Here is a 17,060-nt window from a genome sequence, read left to right on the forward strand (position 1 = left end):
AACTGGAGAAAATCAGATTCTCCCTAAAAATAAGAAAGAAAGACGTCAAACTCTATCAAATCTGGCAACCTTTCATAGATTAAGTTAAATACATAAATTCTTTGGGAAATTTCTCAGACTTTTAAAGGGTTAGTTCACTCAAAAATGAAAAATATGCCGTGATTTACTCACCCTAAAGTCATTCTAGATTAAGTTATTTAGAAATTTATATTTATTTATATATTATATAGCTTCAGTGGCAACAAGTGGCTGTTTATTACTGTCAGCAGCCGAAAAGAAGTTACCAATAATATACAATCTGGGGAACAAAGATCACATGTAGCAAATCAATGCATTTTTAGCAAGGTGTTGCACTCTTCTTCTAAAGAATTATCTAGCTAAAACAGTACAGAACAAAATGTAGTTGCAATTGTGAGTCAACTAGAACGAAGGTTAATGTTATTAAACAGGAAACAGAAAGCTGCTTCTACATATATTCATCTAATGGAAGATGTTATGAAACATTTGGAACTGGAGAAAATCAGATTCTCCCCTAAAATAAAAAAGAAAGAAGATAAACTGTCAAATCTGACAACATTTCATTGATTATTTTAACATAAATATTATGGGAAATAGTTAAAGAGAAGCATTTCTCAGACTTTTAAAGGGTTATTTCACTCAAAAATGAAAAATATACCATGATTTACTCACCCTAAAGTCATTCTAGATGTATTTGACTTTCTTCAGTCGAACCAAGTCAAAGTTATTAAGAAATTTATAATTGGCTTTTGCAACTTTTACTATGGCAATAACGAGCTGTTTTCTTTCAGCAGCCCAAATAAATTAACAATAATATTCACTCCACTAGGATGAACTAAGATCTCATGTAGCAAATCGATGCAGTTTTTGAGCGATGTTGCAATCAGTCAAACCTAACCTAAAGTTTTAACTCTATAGCTAAAAATACAGAACAAAATATAGTAGCATTTGTGTTGAGTAGAATGAAGGTTAATAGTATTTAACTGGAAACAGAAAGCTGCTCCTACATTTATTCATCTAATGAGGGATGCGGTAAAACATTTGTTTTGATCTTCAATTGGTTTCACGCAGTCATGTGATATAATTTCGCATTTCCCAGTTTACCATATATATATATATATATATATATATATATATATATATATATATATATATATATTATCTTGCACAGCTCTTGAATCACATTAGAGAGAAGGGAACCCTCCATTCACAATACAGTGGTAAATTATATTTCCACATTATAAAGACATGGTGTAGAGCAGGGGGTCTCAATCTTGGTCCTTCAGGTCTGGTGTCCTGCAGATTTTAGCTCCAAGCCCAATCAGACGCCCCTGGGCTAGCTAATCAAGCTATTAAGCCACTGACACACTGCACATTTTGCCCCATAGACTTCCAATCATACGCAAGTTTTGCAGTTCGCTGTGTTGCAAAGTTCAAGCTTAGTGAACTTTGACCTCGCATCTCATGTCTTTGTAAAACCAATTGAAGATCAAACATGACCTCTCTGGACAGAAATTTAAAGTATGGACCAATCGCTCACTCTTTTAATGTCTAATCTAATGTCCCTTTTAGCAGTGTTGTATGACAGAATTTTGCATGCTCAAACTCTAGTGTGACTCTAAAAATGTTGGGTTATTTATTTAACCCAATAGTTGAGTTAAAAATATTTGGTGCTTTAATGGGTTAATTTGAATCTTTATTGGGTTATTTATAAATAATTTAACCAGTTGGGTTAAATAGTTGGTGCTCTGTTGAGTTACTTTTAGCCTTTGTTGGGTTATTTGTTTATTAACTCAACCAGTTGGGTTAAAAATTTTGAATTTCAACAGCCAACTGATTTAACTGACAGAACAGCTGTGTGTTGTTTTTGTGTTATTGCGTTTGTTTCAGCTCTAATGCAATAATGCTGTTGTTTTTTTATCAAATTACCTCTCAGTGTCGTGTTTTTTATATTCGTTTTAAAAGCACTCTTAATTTGATGATACAAACGCATGCTTCATAGCTGATCTACATACAGATAAAAGTGCTTTTTCTACCTCCGTGTTCATTTCTACAGTTTTTCTTTTGGAGGAAATGATATAAGATATTAATGGTTAAGCTACTTTTTGGCAAAATAACCGAACAAATTAGTTATTTTGTAACCCAACTTGTTGGGTTAACCGTAACAACTCAATGGATTGGGTTAAAATATACAGCAAGTCGGTGCCAAAATGTGTTATTATTAACCCAACTGTTTTAGGTGAGTAGGCTTTCTAGAAACATCCTTGCAGGTGTTTTAAGAGAAGTTTGAGCTAAAATCTGCAGGACATCGAAGCTTCAGGACCGAGATTGAGAACCCCTAGTGTAGAGCAATGGACTTTAATGTAGTGCTTCTTGTCTGGTGTAAAACCCACTTTACATTGCATCTCAATCAGGCCGTGAAGATCATCGATTTTAAACAAATCAGATCTTAAATGTGGTGGATTTATAATGCTGTTTTATTTTGATCTAAATTAAAATTCCCTGTTCAAATAACCCATTATGCCCTGAATATATAAATAAAAAACACTGGAGAAATACTGGAAAATATTTGAGTGAAATGACAGTGGAATAAAATGGAAAAATACAGAAGAAATATTAAAATGGGATGACAGCAGGAGAGAATGGCAAAATGCAGGAGACATACTGCAAAAAAAAAAAAAAAAAAGAATCCTACAATAGATTTTGCACATGAAAGGAAATCTCCTAGCAGGCCTTTTCAGTGTTAACACATCACTGCATGTCTTTAGTAAATCCTGACAGTAGCTTCTTTTGAAAGCAAGAGGGTTTTCACACAAGCTGTAAGTTAAAAAAAACACCAAAGAAATGTTTTACCAACCTCCTCTCAACCTTCAAGCATGATTGTGATGACTTCTGCACGGAGCTTTGCAGAGAACGTATTTATAGACGACCACTTTTGAATCTGTAAAACCCCGGTCATGCTTACTTGGAAAAAACAATCCTTTTAAGTACAGAAATCGAGTGGCAGCAATGTTGCCCTTTCAGATGGAATTATCTGATGTGCCATTTGTAGGACTGACTGAACTTCTACTGCATGCAGGTCTGCATTCATCTAAACAGCCTCCTCTGGTCTATTTCTTTTCTGAAAAAGGAAACATCCTACAAATACACATCCCACAAGATTCAGGCCTTTTCGTTTTTAATTTCACTTGTCTTTAGAAATCCTGACAGGTTTTAACAACACCAAAAGAGGGTCTGCACACAAGCTGCTTGTAAATCTGTCATTAAAGGGATAGTTCACGCAAAAATCAACCATCGCCATTCCTCAGCACTTAAATTCACCTTAAAACAGAGGTTAGGATTATCCTATTTTGCTATTATAATGAACATCCACTTAAAAAAAAAGTGTAGGACGGTGCATGATTTTCTTATTTGGGAACCGATTGGATTGTTAAGAGATGAGTGTTGCTATCAAAAAGGAGGAATATTGACCAATGGATGAGTTAAGAGCAAAAACGAGACATGCCCTGATAGCCACGCCCTAAAGGACTGTTAACCCCACCCTAAATGCCTAAAAGTCACTCTTCATTTGCATGAAGTAGAAGAATACTCAACTTTGTCTCTTGACAGGCCCACACCTGGTCAACGGTTGCTGTCGCTCGCGTACCGAAGGCTGCCAGAAGTCGCTCGCTCTCCATTGAAATGAACGTTCTCCTCTTGCTTTGCCGCTGATTGTCGCTTGTACTGTGTATGGTGGGATAAGTGAAGAAAGGGGGGTGGGGTAATCGGGGATTGAGGTGGTGCTATTTTGCCAAGTATGATGTGACCCTGGAACGTCATTTTTGTTGGAAAATGTAATCCATACCTATTTCCTACCCCTAAACCATGGATGTCCAGACTCGGCCCTGGAGGGCTGATGTCCTGCAAAGTTTAATTCCAACCCCAATTAGACAAACATGAACCAGCTAATCAAGCTACAGCTGCGTCCCAAATGGCACACTATACACTATGCACTCATGCACTATGTACTTATGCACTTACACACTCAACAGGATAGTATATGTATGTAGTGTTGTCCCAAATGGCACACCGTTTGTTTTACTAAGTGGAAATTCAAACCGTTTCCCTGATGACGTTTGACTGATGCCAAATCAGTGAAATAAACGACGGAATTATCAAATAATACCTGCCGTGAGTGTTGCCGCATTCACCATCGGGAGGCGCTATAATTACTCTCGTAGGAGAATTTTGCTTTCATCATCCAAAATAAATAAAGTTATCCAACAAGTGCGTCCGATAGCTCCGCCCCTTCCGCTACGTAAGCAAACCTGCGGTCGTTAAGTGCGTGAAGTGTCCATCATTACACACTTCATTTTAGCGGCTGAATGAGTGCACTATCCGGGTAATTAAAGTGCACTTAATATTTTTAGAGTTTTCAGTGTGAACACACTACTTACACTATTTATACTACAAAATGGCGTAGAATAGTGGATAAGTATGCGATTTGGGACGCAGCTTATGTATACTAGAAACTTCCAGTATACTTCCAGGCCAGAATCATGGTGGCAGGCCAGATAGACCGTCAGGTGCTCCCTATGGCCAGTCCGCCCCTGCCACTGTCACTCATGTCCTATGCGGCACATGTGTACGCGCAAACGGCGGATCTGCATAAAAGGGTGCGCAGTTGTACAAATCTACATTTGCTGACAGACAGTTTGGGCTTCTTATTCGAATTATGGGAATTATCGGCCCGACACTATTTAATTGGACAAACATTTTTTAGTTTTATGCCTTACCCAGAATTTACTTATTTATTACATATTTATTGCCACATCAACAACTTACGGCTATTTCGTGGCCAAATGGATATGCATTAAAATATTACATGATAAAAAACAAATTCGTATTACACTAAAAAAGTTACTTAGAAAAATGTATAAAATAGAAGTAGATATAATCCACACAAAAAATTTATTTAAAGTTAAATATGATTTTTTAGTTCAATTTTTGATAAACAATTTAAAACTCTTCCCGGTGGTACGTTTTTAAAAATGTCCATCAAAGTACTCTCCTTATAAAAATGTTGTCTAATGGATTTTAAACTTCTGCATTCCAACAACATATGCTTGATGGTAAGAGAAGTCTGGCAGTAATTACATTTAGGTGATTCTTCGTGTTACGTCCCAGGACGTATTCGTTTCTGTTTTGTATTTTCTTTCTCTTTCTCTGCTACACCCTAATAGGTGATGATGAACGTCACCTGCTGCCACTAATGACCCATTCAGTGATTGGAGGATGAGTAAAGTCGTGGGCATTTAAGCAGCTTGTCTCCAATAGAACAGGGTGTTTTTGTGTGTGTGTGGAGGCTCTTTTGTGAGACTTTAAAAATATGCTTTGTTTAATCCTTTAAGCATTATTTGTTGATTAGGAGCTTTAATTTGTTTAAGTTCTGTTGATGCTGTTGACCATCTCATACAGCTTTTGTTTCAACCTCTTTTTGATTGTATAAGTTTATGTTTTCAATACTATTTTGTTAAACACTCTTTACTCTTTGTTAATCAGGGATTGGGTTAGTAGAGAGGGGGTGCCATTTTCCTTTTTGAACGTAACATTCGTTATTTAATAAATATAAATGTGTCAACCTAGAATGTCCAATTCGACGTCTGGTATAGAACGTCTGATCATGCCTTGTCTCAAAATTATAATTTGCTAAATGTCTTTCATTTATTTTCGGGTTAATTTCATGTAATTTGTTGTTGATGCAGTTGTCCCATTCTCTTTGCCATGTTTCGTTTATGTACTAATTGATGATGGGTTTCAAGTCCTCAGGAGGAATTAAACATTCGGTCACATTCAAGGAGATAGCCTGTTTTGCAGCTTCATCTGCCAGTTCATTTCCACGTAGTCCCATATGACCTGGAATCCAACAGAAGATAATGTTGAACTTTTGACTTTTTTAAAAAAAAGTTACAATGCTGTGTCATTTCCATTTGATCTAAGGCCATTTTTATTGCATACGTTTCTGCTGTGTTATCCAGAATATAAAAACACATATAAACACAAAGTAATAAGATACTTTCAACCAGCACAACACAAATATTTCTGTACCTATAATCTAGACAAAAATCCCTAAATCTGACACAGTTACTGTAAAAACAGTCTATAAAATCGTGCAATTCGAACATGGCAACTCAAACACGTGTGACTCTCTAAACTGTTATGAGTTTCTTTTCTTCTCTTGAACACAAAATCAAAAAATTCTGAAGAATTTTGGAAATTTACATCTATTCTAGGAACAAACTATGAAAGTCAATGGCATTTTCCCTCTCAGCATTCTTCTGTATATCTCCCTTTGTGTTCAAAAGCCACACCACATGCTAAACTGCAATTATGAGCGTCAATCACACAGGTGAGTGAGCTTGATAAACCACCTGTCCAAAACACACTCTTGCATCTCCCTGATGCTGTGTTCACACTAGACGTTATTTTTTAATAATAGCAAATAAATTAGGAAGTAACCCATGGCAAATTTAATGTTATTGTCACCTACTCGGTCCCAGTCATTCCCCTCGCTGGCCAGCAGAGGCCGCCATCCCCGGATTTCTAAGCATTACATCATCCACCTAGACTGATTGTGCACACACCTGAATTGAATCCAGTTAACGACCCACGTACCTTTTATAAGCCGCACTCAAACACTCAGTCAGTGCGAAGTCTTGTTTAGCCCCGGCCAGCATTTCTGAGCGTTATTTCCTGCCTGATCTCTTGTGTATTACTCCAGCCCGTTTCTGACTCTGCTTCGCCTTCTGCCTGCCCACGACCCAAGCCTGATACACGGACTCTGATACTCGCTTCCTGCCCACGACCCAAGCCTGATACACGAACTCTGATACTCGCTGCCTGCCCACGACCCAAGCCTGATACACGGACTCTGATACTCGCTGCCTGCCCTCGACCCAAGCCTAATACACAGACTCTGATACTCGCTGCCTGCCCACGACCCAAGCCTGATACACGGACTCTGATACTCGCTGCCTGCCCTCGACCCAAGCCTAATACACGGACTCTGATACTCGCTGCCTGCCCTCGACCCAAGCCTGATACACGGACTCTGATACTCGCTGCCTGCCCTCGACCCAAGCCTAATACACGGACTCTGATACTCGCTGCCTGCCCTCGACCCAAGCCTAATACACGGACTCTGATACTCGCTGCCTGCCCTCGACCCAAGCCTGATACACGGACTCTGATACTCGCTGCCTGCCCTTGACCCAAGCCTAATACACGGACTCTGATACTCGCTGCCTGCCCACGACCCAAGCCTGATACACGGACTCTGATACTCGCTGCCAGCCCACGACCCAAGCCTGATACACGGACTCTGATACTCGCTGCCTGCCCACGACCCAAGCCTGATACACGGACTCTGATACTTGCTGCCTGCCCACGACCCAAGCCTGATACATGGACTCTGATACTCGCTGCCTGCCCACGACCCAAGCCTGATACACGGACTCTGATACTCGCTGCCTGCCCACGACCCAAGCCTGATACACGGACTCTGATACTCGCTGCCTGCCCACGACCCAAGCCTAATACACGGACTCTGATACTCGCTGCCTGCCCACGACCCAAGCCTGATACACGGACTCTGATACTCGCTGCCTGCCCTCGACCCAAGCCTAATACACGGACTCTGATACTCGCTGCCTGCCCACGACCCAAGCCTGATACACGGACTCTGATACTCGCTGCCTGCCCACGACCCAAGCCTGATACACGGACTCTGATACTCGCTGCCTGCCCACGACCCAAGCCTGATACACGGACTCTGATACTTGCTGCCTGCCCACGACCCAAGCCTGATACATGGACTCTGATACTCGCTGCCTGCCCACGACCCAAGCCTGATACACGGACTCTGATACTCGCTGCCTGCCCACGACCCAAGCCTGATACACGGACTCTGATACTCGCTGCCTGCCCACGACCCAAGCCTGATACACGGACTCTGATACTCGCTGCCTGCCCACGACCCAAGCCTGATACACGGACTCTGATACTCGCTGCCTGCCTTTGACCCATACTTGGTAGATCACTCTGTGTCTGTTTGCCGCCAGCCTTGAAACCTTTAATACTACTGTTGATGTGTGTTTGCACCTTTGTGCATATTGTGTATTTGAATGAGAGCGTGATCAATAAATACTGCATAATGGATCCCTCTGTGTCAGTCTCCTCGTTACAGTTATATGATAGGATATATTCTGTTTGGTATATATTCAGCCCACATCCCTCAATCAAGTTTGGTTTTATAAGAAGTTCGGGCATCTCTGCTCTAGAACTTACTTCTCTGAGCACTAACAGTTCATTTCTTGTGAGTGTTGAATTTCTAATTGCCTCCTCAATTATAAGTTGTTCAATCTTTCATTCATTTTCCTTCAGCTTAGTCCGTGATTATCAGGGGTCCAGGGCTTAATTTGTGCCTGAACACGTCAGATCCGAATCCAGCACCTCTGAAATCTGATCCAGCACCTCATTTTACCAACCCCTCCTCAACCGCCCTCCCCCATCCGCTGTTCAGGCGCAACACTTCTCCATCCTCCGGTAACATGCCGGATCCGTTACCCTGATCTGTTCCGGGACCTTCCAATTCACAAATTAAGCATTGCAGGGGTCGCCACAGCTGAATGAACCACCAACTAATCCAGCATATGTTTTATACAGCAGATGCCCTTCTAGCTGCAACCCAGTACTGAAAAACATCCATACACCCATTTACACTCACACACAATTCCCCTATAGCGCATGTCTTTGGACTGTGGGGGAAACCGGAGCACCCCGAGGAGACCCACACCAACACGAGGAGAACATGCAAACTCCACACAGAAATGCCAACTGACCCAGCCGCAACTCAAACCAGTGACCTTCTTGCTGTGAGGCGACAGTGCTAATTACTGAGCCACCGCGCCGCAATTGTAAGTTACTTTGCACAAAAAAGAAAGAAAAGAAAGAAACTCAAACACGTTTGAAAAAAGTTAAAAGAAAATGACCAAAGCAATGTTCAACCAACCCTTCAGTCAACATTCAAGCATAATGATGGTGTCGTCTGCACACTGTTTCTTTGCGTTTCTTTACAGACAAACATTTCTGAATCTGCAAAACCCCCGTCACGTTGACTTAAAAAACAATTCTTATGGGAACACAAACCAAGGCTGCAATGCTGCTGTTTCAGAATGTTGTGCCTTGCCATTTGGAGGACTGAATTATTTGACTGTACTTCTAGGTCATATGTGTATTTATGCAGATTTCTCCAGAATCCCCTGAGGGAAAGATTGCACTTCTTATATATATATATATATATATATATATATATATATATATATATATATATATATATATATATATATATATATATATATATACACACAGTTGAAGTCAGAATTATTAGCCCCCTTTAAATTTTTTTCTTCGTTTTTAAATATTTTCCAAATGATGTTCAACAGATTCAGGAAATTTTCACAGTATGTCTGATAATATTTTTTCTCCTGGAGAAAATCATATGTTTCATTTCGGCTAGAATAAAAGCAGTTTTTTTATTTTTTTTAAACACCATTTTAGGGAAAAACAACTGTGATACAATAACTTGCCTAATTACCCTTACCTGTCTAGTTAACCTAATTAACCCAATTAAGCCTTTAAATGTCACTTTAAGCTGTATAGAAGTGTCTTGAAAAATATCTAACAAAATATTATTTACTGTCATCATGGTAAATATAAAATAAATCAGTTATTAGGAATGAGTTATTAAAAATATTATGTTTAGAAATGTGTTGAAAAAAAAATCTTCTCTTCATTAAACAGAAATTGGGGAAAAAAATAAATAATAGGTCTAATAATTCAGGGGGGCTAATAATTCAGACTTCAACTGTATATATATATATAAATATATATATATATATATATATATATATATATATATATATATATATATATATATATATATATATATATATATATATAAAATTAAGACTGTCCTTTGGTTTCCACCCCATCAACACATCATTACCTCCTTCACCTCTCCCAGAGGATGGTCTGTTCGCCTTCATTCCTCCTTGTGAAGGTCACGACGCTCCACACTGTCAGGCATCAAACTGAAGGTCGTTTCACAAAAAAAAGAAAGAAAAAAAAAAACGTGCAAACGACACACCGATGAACAAGACAGAAGTGAAATGAATGGAAAATGAGTCATTTGCACACGAGCCGAGAGGACTAAGGTGATAAATCACAGGTTTTTCTTTTAACACCATTGATTCAAGCATCTGCAGAGGTTTGGGTGAAACAAACAGCCAATTATTTCACGTCAACTAAACCGATTGAGTGTACAATACGAGCCATTTGAAGTAGGAAAAGATAATATTTTGCTAGTACACTGAGGATTATCTCTAGAATTGGCTCAATTATTAATTTATTGCTACTGGGATCTTATCATGTACACTGGGCATGACTAAAAATGCCTCAATTTGACCTATGATTGCATCATTCCTGAACAAGATTTAACAACATGTCATTTCTTACAAGATTTAACTCATTGAAAAGAAGTTACAAGATAACAGCGAACATATTAATGAAGCAGTTTGTTTTAACTAAATGAAGCTTTCCGAAGCAAAGACACAAAAATGAAAGAATTCCTGTGTTTTAATGTGTGTTCATATGAAGGTGCTTTATGATTTGGGTCATTGCTGTTGTACTTTGTTGTTAGTTAATAGCCAATTATTTTACATCATCATAACTGATTGATTTGCGGCTGGAAGGGCAACCGCTGCGTAAAACATATGCTGGAATAGTTGCCGGTTCATTCCGCTGTGGCGAAAAATAGAATAAATAGATTAATGAAGCAATTTGTTTAAAATAAATAAAGATTTCCAAAGCAAACATACAAAAAATAAAGAACTCTAGGCTTTTGTTTTATAATTTGGGCCATTGCTGTTATAATTTATGTGAAACAGACTTCCAATGTATTTAAAAATTCATTGTTTTACTTGGTCTGATGCTCCTTACTAACTTTGCTGCTTTTGGCCTCTGGACTGCTTTGCTCATTCTGCCTCTGTAACTGCTTGGCCCCTTAACTGCTGCTTGCAGCTATATTTTGTTTTGTTTTTTTAGCTAATAGCCAATAATTTTACATCATCATAACTTAATGATTTGTGGCTGGAAGGGAATCCGCTACGTAAAACATATGCTGGAATAGTTGGCAGTTCATACCGCTGTGGCAAAATATATAGCAAACATATTAATGAAGCAATTTGCTTAAAACAAATGAAGATTTCCAAAGCAAACATGCAAACATGAAAGGATTCTTGTCTTTTATAGTGTGTTTATATAAAATTGCTTTATAACTTGGATCACTGCTGTTATTATTTAAGTGAAACACACTTCCAATGTATTTAAAAATTCATTGTTTTACTTGGTCTGATGCTCCTTACTAACTTTGCTGCTTTTGGCCTCTGGACTGCTTTGCTCATTCTGCCTCTGTAACTGCTTGGCCCCTTAACTGCTGCTTGCAGCTATATTTTGTTTTGTTTTTTTGTTTTTTTAGCTAATAGCCAATTATTTTACATCATCATAACTGATTGATTTGCGGCTGGAGGGGCAACTGCTGCGTAAAACATATGCTGGAATAGTTGACGGTTCATTCCGCTGTGGCGAAAAATAGAATAAATAGATTAATGAAGCAATTTGTTTAAAATAAATAAAGATTTCCAAAGCAAACATACAAAAAATAAAGAATTCTAGGCTTTTGTTTTATAATTTGGGCCATTGCTGTTATAATTTATGTGAAACAGACTTCAAATGTATTTAAAATGTGTTGTTTTACTTGGTCTGATGCTCCTTACTAACTTTGCTGCTTTTGGCCTCTGGACTGCTTTGCTCATTCTGCCTCTGGAACTGCTTGGCCCCTTAACTGCTGCTTGCAGCTATATTTTTTTTTTTTTTTTTTTGTGTTTTTAGCTAATAGCCAATTATTTTACATCATCATAACTGAGTGATTTGCGGCTAGAAGATGATCCGCTACATAAAACATATGCTGGAATAGTTGGCGGTTCATTACAATGTGGCGAAATATATAGCAAATATATTAATGAAGCAAGAAGCTTAAAATAAATGAAGCTTTCCAAAGCAAACATGCAAAAATGAAAGAATTCTTGTCTTTTATAGAGTGTTTTATAAAATTGCTTTATGATTTGGATCATTGCTGTTATTATTTAAAAATTCATTGTTTTATTATTGTTGGCCCCTTAACTGCTGCTTGCAGCTATATTATTATTATTATTTTTTTAGCCAATAGCCAATTATTTTACATTATCTTAACTGATTGACTTGCAGCTAGAAGGGAATCCGCTACATTAAACATCCGCTGGAATAGTTGGCGGTTCATTTCACTGTGGCGTAATAATCACTTATTTTACGTCATCATAGTTGCTGTTGGATTATGGTAGTTTCCATCAGACTATGTTGTTTTTGGCCACTAGCCAATTATTTTACGTCATCATAACTGATTGGTTGTACAATACGCCGCAGTTGATCTAGGAAAAGATTTTTTGCTAAGACACTGAGGATGTCATGCATTATTGTTTTGTAAACAATGTAAAAATGCTAAATGAAAGAATCTCCGTCTTTTATAGTATTTACAAGAAGTTGCCTTACGATTTAGGTAATTTCTGTTATATTTGTTTTTGTTAGCATATAGTCAATTATTTTACATCATTATAACTGATTGATTTGTTGCTGGGAGGGCATCCGCTACGTAAAACATATGCTGGAATAGTTGGCGGTTCATTGTAATGTGGCGAAATATATAGCAAATATATTAATGAAGCAATTTGCTTAAAATAATTGAAGCTTTCCAAAGCAAACATGCAAAAATTAAAGAATCCCTGTCTTTTATAGGGTGTTTATATGAAGTTGCTTTATGATTTGGGTCAATGCTGTAATAATTTAAGTCAGGGGTTTCAAACTACCAGCCTGCTGTTCATTTACAGTCCTCCCTCTGTCTCCCTCCGGCCCGCAACTGACGTCAAAAACACGAGATTCACCCGCCAAAACGCATACATATATTTTGATACATATTTGACACATATATTTGAACCTCTATTATTATTTTGCAGCTGCATCTGGCCACTTGTGGTTTTGGTCCGCCACCTAGTCGACATTTATCCTACTCAGACTAATTTTACTTTCATTTTCTCCCAGTGTACAGTCAATGATCAATGAGTCGTTCACTAAAAATAACAACAGCAAACAGATTATTGAACCAATTTGCTTAAAATGATCATTGCAAACATGCAAAATGAAAGACCTCCTGTCTTTTAGTGTGCGTTTATATGAAGTTGCTGTTGGAAGATGGTAATTTCCATTATACTCTGTTGTTTTTGACCAATGGCCAATCATTTTACATCATCGTAACTGCTTCAATTGGACAATACGATCCATGTGATCTAGGAAAATGTACTACTTTGTTTATACACTAAAGGATGTCATGGATTAGTAATGAATGAATCGTTCACTAAAAATAACAACAACAAACAGATTATTGAGCCAGTTTGCTTAAGATGAACATTGCAACCATGCTAAATGAAAAAATCCTGTCCTTTAATGTGTGTTTATATGAAGTTGCTTTATGATTTGGGTCATTGCTGTTGTACCATTTTAGCCAACAGGCAATTATTGTAACTGATTGTAGAATGTGATGCACGTGAACCAGGAAAAAGATATGAATAATCAGAAAGTATATGAGGCGAGAGTGGAACATTTACTGTGGAATTGAGGATATGGGACAGGCTGGAATCAATACCATCTCAAGATGAAATTGAACTGGAGAAACCAGCAAGCAGTGACCCAGAAAAACATTGCAACCACACACACTAATGCAAAAATTACCCACAATATCAGGCCGAATGTTTTTTTTGCCTCCCAACACCCAAGTATCAAGTATGTTATGCAGGTCAGCTACTAAAACTATTTACCTTCCAATATAACAACTTAAAACCATTGTTCAGCTAAATGCAAATAATAATAATAATTTAGAAAAGGTCAACATTAATGACACAATACATCAAACAAGTTTAAATGAACAAACTATAAAAGAAAGAAATTCATATAGCATATTTGCTTTTGGCAGGCTTAATTTATTTTAGATTTATTATATATATATATATATATATATATATATATATATATATATATATATATATATATATATATATTAGGAGGGTCACGATTTCGATCGAAATTTATGGGCAATTTCGATTATCGAATCAAAAAATAGAATTGTCGATGCTGCCACGCCCCCATGTCACGTCAGCTTGGCTTGCCAAAAAAAAAACACAGTTTTGCAAGCTCTGCTATGTACGTATTACGTACGGTTCGTCCGATAGACAACACCGGCATCGCGATCCTCCGCCCGCCCCCGTTGCAAATCCGCTCGTGAAAAGTACACACTCAGGCCCTGTTTACACTGTCTTTGTTTTTAAATGGCATTTTAGAACGATTTGGCATCCACAGTGGCGTGTAGCATTTCTGAGCAGCCCTCCTTCCTCTCTACCTCTGAAAATGCACATCACGTGACCACACACACAGACACAGACGCACACACAGCCATGCGCTTGAGACAGCGGGTTCAGGCAGTCAGAGGATCAGTGGACTGCTTCAATCTTTCACTCACTTGTACTTTGTCATTTTAGCGAACACCTCAGATACTGTTGGCTGGCTCCTGTTGGTTGTGCCTCTTTTTTACCGACGCCATTATAAAGACTCAGATCACTGCCTATTCACGAGTCCCGCAGAAAAAGTGATTGACAGGTGGTGATTATGTGTGTATCTTACCTTTATTCATTTACTCTATGATTTGTTTATGTGTAAAACAAAGACCATGCAGGTCAGGTAGTTTAAACGGTAGGCTACAAATAATTAATTGGTCATTAGTTAATTAATTATTCATAATCGAATCGAATCGTGACTTTAGAATCAAAAATATAATCAAATCAAGAATATGGATATGTATATTTATGTTTTTTTTTTACAATATTATTAATCTTAAGACTTAATTATTTAATTAATTTTATTTGCACTACTGCTGTGTATTTTTTATTATTTCTCTTGTTGTTTTATTGCTCTTGTTGATTGTACGGTGTCCTTGAGTTGCTAGAAAGGCGCCTTTAAATAAAATGTATTATTATTATTATTATTATTATCATTGAAGCATCACGGTGGTGACTTCCGCACAGTGTGTTACAGAAAATATGCTTTACAGACAACCATTTTTGCAGCTGAAATATCACAGTCATGCTTATTTGAAAAAGACAAACCTTTCGGTAACAGAAACCAAGCGGCTGCAATGTTGCTCTTTCAGTCGAATGATTTGATAAAAGGTCACCCTCAAAGCTCGACTTATGACACACACACACACACACACACACACACACACACACACACACACACACACACACACACACACACACACACACACACACACAGATCGTTTTGTGGAAATTCACAGATGCTATATTGACTGATATACAATTAACAGTCTGCAACTTTCAAATTCGCACATTCATAGGCATATTATTGACTAACACTTGGCCAGTGATGCTAATGCTACTTTAAAACTTTGGTCTTTTTACAAGCCACTCATAATTTACGCTGCTGTCCTGCATTGATAGCATTAAAATGATAAGCAAACACAGAACACCTTAGCAACCACTCTGAACACCCTAGCAAAAAAAAAAACATAGCAAATAACTATTTTGTGAGTACATGTGTGTATACACACACACACACACACACACACACACACACACACACACACACACAGTGATTTTTCCCCCACTATTCAAAACTAGTGCAAAAACTTGCCAAACACACACACAAACACACACAAAAACACACAAACACACACAAATACACACAAACACACACAAATACACACACAAATACACACACACACACACACACACACACACACACCCATTTGTACTGTTTTTAAGCAACAAAACTAGCAAAAACTTACGAAAAAACAAATAACAACAGTGCTGTTTCACAACCAGACTGGTGAACAAAAAATAAACACATCAGCACTTTTTTAACCAATAATACGAGCATAAACCATCTACTGACATAGCTAAACGTTAACAACTTAACAAACAGATAATGTTACATCATTTTAAACTAGCAAAAAGGCTTCAAGTACTACAGCGGCATTCATCTTTCCCTCTATCCTGACTAGTCTTCCAGTTCCTGCTGCTGAAAAACATCCCCACAGCATGATGCTGCCACCACCATGCTTCACTGTAGGGATGGTATTAGCGTGGTGATGAGCGATGCCTGGTTTTCTCCAAACGTAACGTCTGGCATTCACTCCAAAGAGTTCAATTTTAGTCTCATCAGACCAGAGACTTTAGTTTCTTATAGTCTGAGAGTCCTTCAGATGCCTTTTGGCAAATTCCAGGCGGGGAGTGGCTTCCGTCTGGCCACTCTACCATACAGGCCTGATTGGTGGATTGCTGCACAGATGGTTGTCCTTCTGTAAGGTTCCTCTCTCTCCACAGCAGAACGCTGGGGCTCAGACAGAGTGACCATCGGGTTATTGATCACCTCCCTGACTAACACCCTTCTCCCCCAATCACTCAGCTTAGATGGCCGGCCAGCTCTAGGAAGAGTCCTGGTGGTTCCAAACATCTTCCACTTACGGATGATGGAGGCCGCTGTGCTCACTGGAACTCTCAGAGCAGCAGAAATTTGCTGTAACCTTCCCCAGCCTTGTGCCTCAAGACAATCTTGTCTCGGAGGTCTACAGACAGTTCCTTTGTCTTCACGCTTGGTTTGTGCTTTGACATGCACTGTCAACCCTGGGCCTTTATATAGGCAGGTGTATGCCTTTTCAAATCATGTCCAATCAGCTGAATTGACCACAGGTGAACTCCAATTACGCTGCTGAAACATCTCAAGAATGATCAGTGGAGACAGAATGTACCTGAGCTCAGTCTAGAGCAGGGGTGGGCAATCTC

At 38.4% G+C, this 17,060-nt stretch overlaps 1 protein-coding gene and 1 long non-coding RNA gene across 5 annotated transcripts in view; both read right to left on the bottom strand.

Annotated features, from left to right (window-relative positions):
• The window catches only part of adcy9b (adenylate cyclase 9b), a 147,118-nt gene that overhangs the window by 107,302 nt on the left and 22,756 nt on the right, over positions 1-17,060 (bottom strand). The gene's annotated exons all lie outside the window — the stretch shown is intronic.
• Positions 5,341-10,368, bottom strand: LOC147845523 (uncharacterized). The gene is made up of 2 exons (XR_015480454.1): positions 10,064-10,368; positions 5,341-5,913 (listed from the first exon to the last, which is right to left on the bottom strand). It is a non-coding gene; the product is annotated as an uncharacterized LOC147845523 (long non-coding RNA).

This window comes from Danio rerio, chromosome 3 (genome assembly GCF_052040795.2).
Source record: "Danio rerio strain M-AB ecotype USA chromosome 3, GRCz13ab, whole genome shotgun sequence".
NCBI classification, from domain to species: Eukaryota; Metazoa; Chordata; class Actinopteri; order Cypriniformes; family Danionidae; genus Danio; species Danio rerio.